Source organism: Hibiscus syriacus, unplaced genomic scaffold, assembly GCF_006381635.1.
Source record: "Hibiscus syriacus cultivar Baekdansim isolate YM2019G1 unplaced genomic scaffold, ASM638163v2 tig00112738_pilon, whole genome shotgun sequence".
NCBI lineage: Eukaryota > Viridiplantae > Streptophyta > Magnoliopsida > Malvales > Malvaceae > Hibiscus > Hibiscus syriacus.
This window is the reverse complement of record NW_024063392.1, coordinates 6,836,501-6,842,500: the sequence shown is the minus strand read 5'-3', so window position 1 is coordinate 6,842,500 and position 6,000 is coordinate 6,836,501. Positions and strand designations below refer to the sequence as shown.

At 36.6% G+C, this 6,000-nt stretch overlaps 1 pseudogene; it reads right to left on the bottom strand.

The window, feature by feature from the left end:
- Positions 1-857: 857 nt before the first annotated feature.
- On the bottom strand, positions 858-2,767 carry LOC120183019 (annotated as a pseudogene).
- Positions 2,768-6,000: the final 3,233 nt, after the last annotated feature.

Sequence of the window (6,000 nt, the reverse complement as noted above, 5' to 3'; positions counted from 1 at the left end):
TAAACCATGTAATTGGGTAAGTAGTAATAAGGATCGGTCTTGATATTTTTTCTCAATAGTTTTGGGACCTGGAGAGGTCTCTCTTGTATTCCATCATTGGGGTTTACATATGCATATTTGTTACTTTTATATATCTGTATAAGAGGATTGGTTGCTTGGAATTAAACTTAAATTTTAATATCAATTATGATTAAAATAATGTATATCGTTGTAAAGAGTCAATCTTATTCTGTTCAAATTTTGTTATTTCTTTGAAATCAAAATTTAGCCGGTTATTGCAAAAACCATAGGTTTAGCTTGATGTTATACCTAAATAATCATTTTTAATATAAAAGCAGAGGAATGATTAACAACGAAAAGAAAGAAAAAGAAGAAAAGCACATATGAACACAAATCAGGAACTTTCAGAAGCATATATGAAAATCTTCAAAACTTTTGAGCTTTAGGGCAGGGCCTAGCTAGATCAAGAACAAGTAGTATTCAGCGCTGATGATATTGTCCATATATTTCTTTAAAAGGTAGTAGTGTATTTTTCTCCATGACATTCAAGAGCAGTTCAACACCTTTTCAGTCAATGACTTGTTGGTTGTGTGAACATCTTCTACGATCCTCAGAACCCAGTTGCTTGACGACTGCTTCTACCTTTGTATTGCAGAAATAGATGATTCTGACTCAGAGTATCCGCCATTAGCATGACTTGGTGTTGACACAAATCCTACTTGCTTTGCCCAAGCTCGTTTGAGAACTAGATGTTATTAATCTAAGTTTGTGCATGACTTGAACTTACATAGCTCGTTTGTGCAACTGCATTACCGGTAACAACAGATGAACCAGTTGCAGTATTTGTACTTGATGCTTCCATAGGCCTGCAACTTGTTGCTAGCCATGCTTGAGCTGAACTCAAATTCTTTTTCTTCCTATTCTTCTGTCACCAAAGGCGATGTTCCTTTGTGTTGTTTTTTTAGCTATGTTCAGAATTTTGTCGACTGGTGCTGGGAACCATGGGGATTGGAGGAAGAGATGATTCTTGAAAAGGTGCAACCCTGGAGTCTACCCCCAATGCTCCACGATATGTTGACAATGATTCAGAATCGGTTGTAGATGATAATTCAAAAGGCTGAACAAGTGAAACAATAACATTTGTCTCTCTGAGTAGAAGCCATTTCCACAGTAGATGATGCTGAGGGAACATTGGCTGTCCCCAAACTTGCCTCAATAGCCATTGAAAGTCGATAGTCATTACCATTAGTCTGAGACCGAAACACTCGTCCCCTTCGATAACGATGATCTTCATTACTCTGACGATATCGAAAGCTCGTTGGTCTCTGAAAGACGTCATAATTAACTAACAAAGCAACAAAGAAGTAAACAAGCTATCTACAAATGTAAGCATATTAGTGAATGAAGGTAAAATCAACTAATATGGAGTTTATTAATTAGAAGAATGATACATACTTGTGCTCGAGACATGAGACCTCCAAGTTCAATTGTATTATGCCTCTGAAAGGATAAAAATGAATGTTGAGAAAAGATACATGTAGGTGATTATACTAAGGAAATACTCAAATAATCAAAGAGGAAAACAAAATTTAAATGTTCCAAGAAGTTACCTTTAGTTCAGCTACAGACAATAAACTTGTTGGTAAGGCAAGCCTGATCCTCACATAGTTAATGATTTCGACGAAAATGAATCTATACAGGATAATTTTCCAGAATTCCATTGAACATTAAAATGAAAAGAAGAAAACAAGCATAAGAAGCATAGAATCCATCTTGCCTCGAGGTTGTCGTAGTTTTCTTGTAATATTTATATTGTCCTGGATGCTGCCTGCATTGAACAATGAACATGCACAAATAAGCCCACTTGTTTTAACTCATATCTTATCTTAAAGTTTGCCACCCAGAATAACTTGGTACCTTTGGCATATATGACATGTATAGTCCTATATGGACATGTGGGAGTATAACTTAGTTTCCCCATAAAATGAAGTCTTGTAGAACTCACACATTGGACGTCCCATGAATCCACCTCCCTCACTCTCAATTCCGTCCACATCGGAGTCACCGGTTTTTAAACGTTGATTTGACTGTGCTCTAGAATATAGCTTTTGTTCGGATATAAACACCTGCAATTACATCACCCAAAGGAGACCGGTGAACAAATCAATGCATGAAAACTTAATTACATAATGCCAGACATATTAACCCTCCCTTCCGTTCTTCCAAACACAGGCTGCACATAACCAGTATATGTAAGTGAAGCAGATGACCTTTCAAATGTTCAATGTTTCTAAACTTTCCCCGTCGTTTCACCCCATCACGGGATTGATCTTTACCCATCTTGTCACATACATTACATGAAAGTCTGCATATTGCCTTGATCGCTCTATAGTGATCGACATCATCCAAAAAGAATCTGGTATTTTCATGGTACCTGTATGAACTTGTCCGTCCTTCTCTTTCTTGGGATGGTAATATAGAGAAGTCATTGATCTTCTCGTGTAATCCCCTAAAGCATTGAACAAAACCAGAAGCACCAAAGATTTCGTGATCATCATCCTCTGAATAGGAGGCCAAACAGGATGAGGGAAGCTCTAACCTTAGTAATGAAGATGACATTGGACTCAGCTTTGCAGATACAGCAGCGACGATAATTGCAGATGAAGCGGAGACGAGTGACGAACATGGAGCACACGTCCCGGTGACTGCAGGCACCATAGGCAACACATTCTAAATTGTCAGCACACACTGCACAATTGTCGTCCATTTCTGGTTCTTGATTATGATCTTGGAAACACACTAATCGGTCAACCAGTCGATGGATAATGGAGTATAGAAAAGAATAATAATGACAAAAAATAGTAGGCTTAGATTTTGCAAAGAGAGAAATAATTCAGCTTAATAAAGAAGACATAATAAGTTGAATACGTTAGAAGCAGCTAGATTTCGTTATAAAAAGGTTTAGTTTTGCTTGTTAACTGAGTTTTTTTTTTTAAAGTAACCAATGAAAGTTCATGGGACAACAATGTTTATATGTTTAATTGTTGAAACCAAAGTTAAATAATTACAAAAGTAGTTTATTCTTTTTACTTATATTCTTTTAAAAACATTACTGTTTTTCTAAACTAAAACTGGAAGGGTTGTTCTAATAAACTAAAGATGATGATGAACAAAATACTATTTAATTTTATACCAGTTGTGATTCTTTAGCCCCAAATGATGTATGTTTCTTTTGTTGTAAAAGCAAATTGAAATGGTGCTCCCGACGGTGATTTCATTAACTTGGATGATTTTACCAGCAACTTTCTTAAATCCCCTACCAAATCATCAATGCTTTTAAATAATGAAAAATCATATCCCTCTCAGATCCAATAAAGAGCATTATTTCTAAACTACTCGAACACTAATTCAATAACAATACAATCTTTTTCCAACAAAAAAAAATCCTAAACTATCTTGATATTGTCCAACCACCTATAGTGACAGAGGAAAGAAAATTTTTCTTTGAACCACTCAATAAGTTCAATAGTCATCGGCAATAGATTAGAGAGCCGTGTCTAGACAATTATCTGATTCAAATAATTTTCAACATTAGAGATTATTTATTCCATGATTGAACGGTAAAATAGTTATCATAGATCTTCCAGTTAGAATTCACGATATGATGAGAAGAGGAATTTGTGAAGAAGATGAGAAGAGGAACAGAGAGAATAAGTGAAAATGATTCAAGGATTTTGACAAATAATAAAAAAGAATGGTTTACACCATAATTCCACATCTCAATCCCAAAGGCAACCAACTAAATGCATAACAATAGCCCAAAAATTGGTTAACAAATTAACTAACATCTAACAGAAAGATAATACTTCAATATTTTCCTGGTTTAAATACTCTAACATTTCAACATTTTGTTGTCTTCTTTGCATTTCTTCTTGGATTTCTTCCCAAGTTCTCACACCAAGAAGACCTCGAAACCCGCTGAACATGGCAAGGTAAATAGGCTTGGTGAGGAAATCATCCACTTGCTCAGCTAAGGGAACAAAATTAGTAACCAACTGATTTGCATAGACTCTCTCTCACAAAGTGAATGTCGATCTCAATATGTTACTGTGAGCATGATGAGTTGGGTTTGTTGCCATAGATATAGTGGACGTGTTGTCACACCATACAATTGACTTTCCAATCATTTCAACACCAATCTCAACAAGCAACTGCTCTATGAGTTCAGAAACTGAGTTGGCATGACTCTTGTACTCTAATTTAGAGGTGGATCGGGAGACAACACTTTGCTTTTTGAAGCTCCATACGATTGTTGCCAAGATATATGCAATAACATGTAGTGGACCTCCTATGTTCAACCGAGGTTGCCCAGTCAGCATCGACGTAACAAAAAAGACTGAAATTTGCAGCAGCATCGAAAAACAATCCATAATAAAGTGTTCCACTTAGATATCTCAAAATTCTTTTTATTGTTCACTAACGTGTGTCACATGGATTGTTCATATATTGACTGACCTTGTTTATAGAGTAAACAATGTTTTGGTCTCCTTAAACACATATATTGAAGCCCACCTACTTGAAGATGCTCGGTTTCGTCCGGGGACTTCGTTTGAGTTTTAGATCCAGTACAAGTTACAATGTGGATCGGTGAGAGCCCAAATGAGTCCAAGCTAGCTGGAGGCCCGTCTCAAGCCCAATGGACAGTAGTTGCATGCAGAGAATAAAATAGAGAAGTTAATGTTGGTTTTTGGCAGTTTGTAAAGATATACTGGGGCAGTGGGTTTATTTGAAAAAAAAACACTGAAAACGGGAAGAGGGGGAGATCACACAAAAGGAGCAAAAAAGTAAACAAGAGGGGGAACACAGACAGAACGAAAAGGAGAGAACAATTTGTAAAAATTTCTAGTTCACCATTTTTAAAGCAATAAAAGGAAACAAATTTTTTTTTTTTGATTTCACGGTTCCATTCAAAGGAAAGCATCAGTCATTCGCAAAGGCCATAGCATTTTCTCGAGCAAAAGCAACACCAAAAAACAGAAAGTATTAACAAGGGGAAATCATAATAAAGGAAAGCTTTTAATAGGTATTTTATTTTATTTTACTTACTTCTTAGTAACTATTTATGTATGTGTGTGGTATTTGTTCTGAAAGAAAATAAGGGTCAGAAACTCACCCATTTGAGTCACTGTGGCTAACACCGAAGCATTGAGAATTATTCGGAAAGCCTTGCATGTAGATTATTTGAATTAGTTCTCATCTTTCGGGATATTAAAATGAAAAATAGAGGTAAATTAGAGGGTTTAGTGTTTATCTTTTTGAGCCAACAGGTGAATACCTTGAACTCATCCACCATTCGTAAGAGTAGAGGTGAGGTCTTGAGAAATTAAAGAAATAGAATAAAGAGAGAGAGAGAGAGTGAAAATCTTTTACCTTTGTGTTGAACCATCGTCGGTGTTAGTGGCTAGGAAGGAATCGATCGAGAGAAAAATAAAGGGGATGAGAGAAGGGAGTTTTGGTCCGGTTGGAGGTTTGGTTTTGGGTGTTTCCGCTAAGGATTTGTGGTGGTTCGGGTAAGAATGGCTACTTTCGGTGGTGGCCGACGCTGTTCTGCTGGATTTTGAAGTGATGGTGGTCCTTGGTTTTGTCGAATATAGGAGAGAGGAGAAGATGAGTGGAGAGTGAAGATGAGCGTCATGCGGCTGAGTAGTTATTGTAATATTAGGTTAGGTTTTTGTTTTGAGAAAATAACCTCAGTGACCAAAAATGCCTTATAATATACGATTTTAACCAACTTTTTTTGGATTTGCCAAAATGACCAACTAAATCGCAATGCGATCGATAATTCGCAACGCGATCTCCGGTATCGCAAATCAGTTTCCAGATTCGCAACGCGAACATCGACTATCGCAACGCGAACTTCGACTATCGCAATGCGATTTTCCAAATTCGTTGCGATAGTCCAAATTCACGTTGCGATTTATTCCAAATTCGTTGCGATAG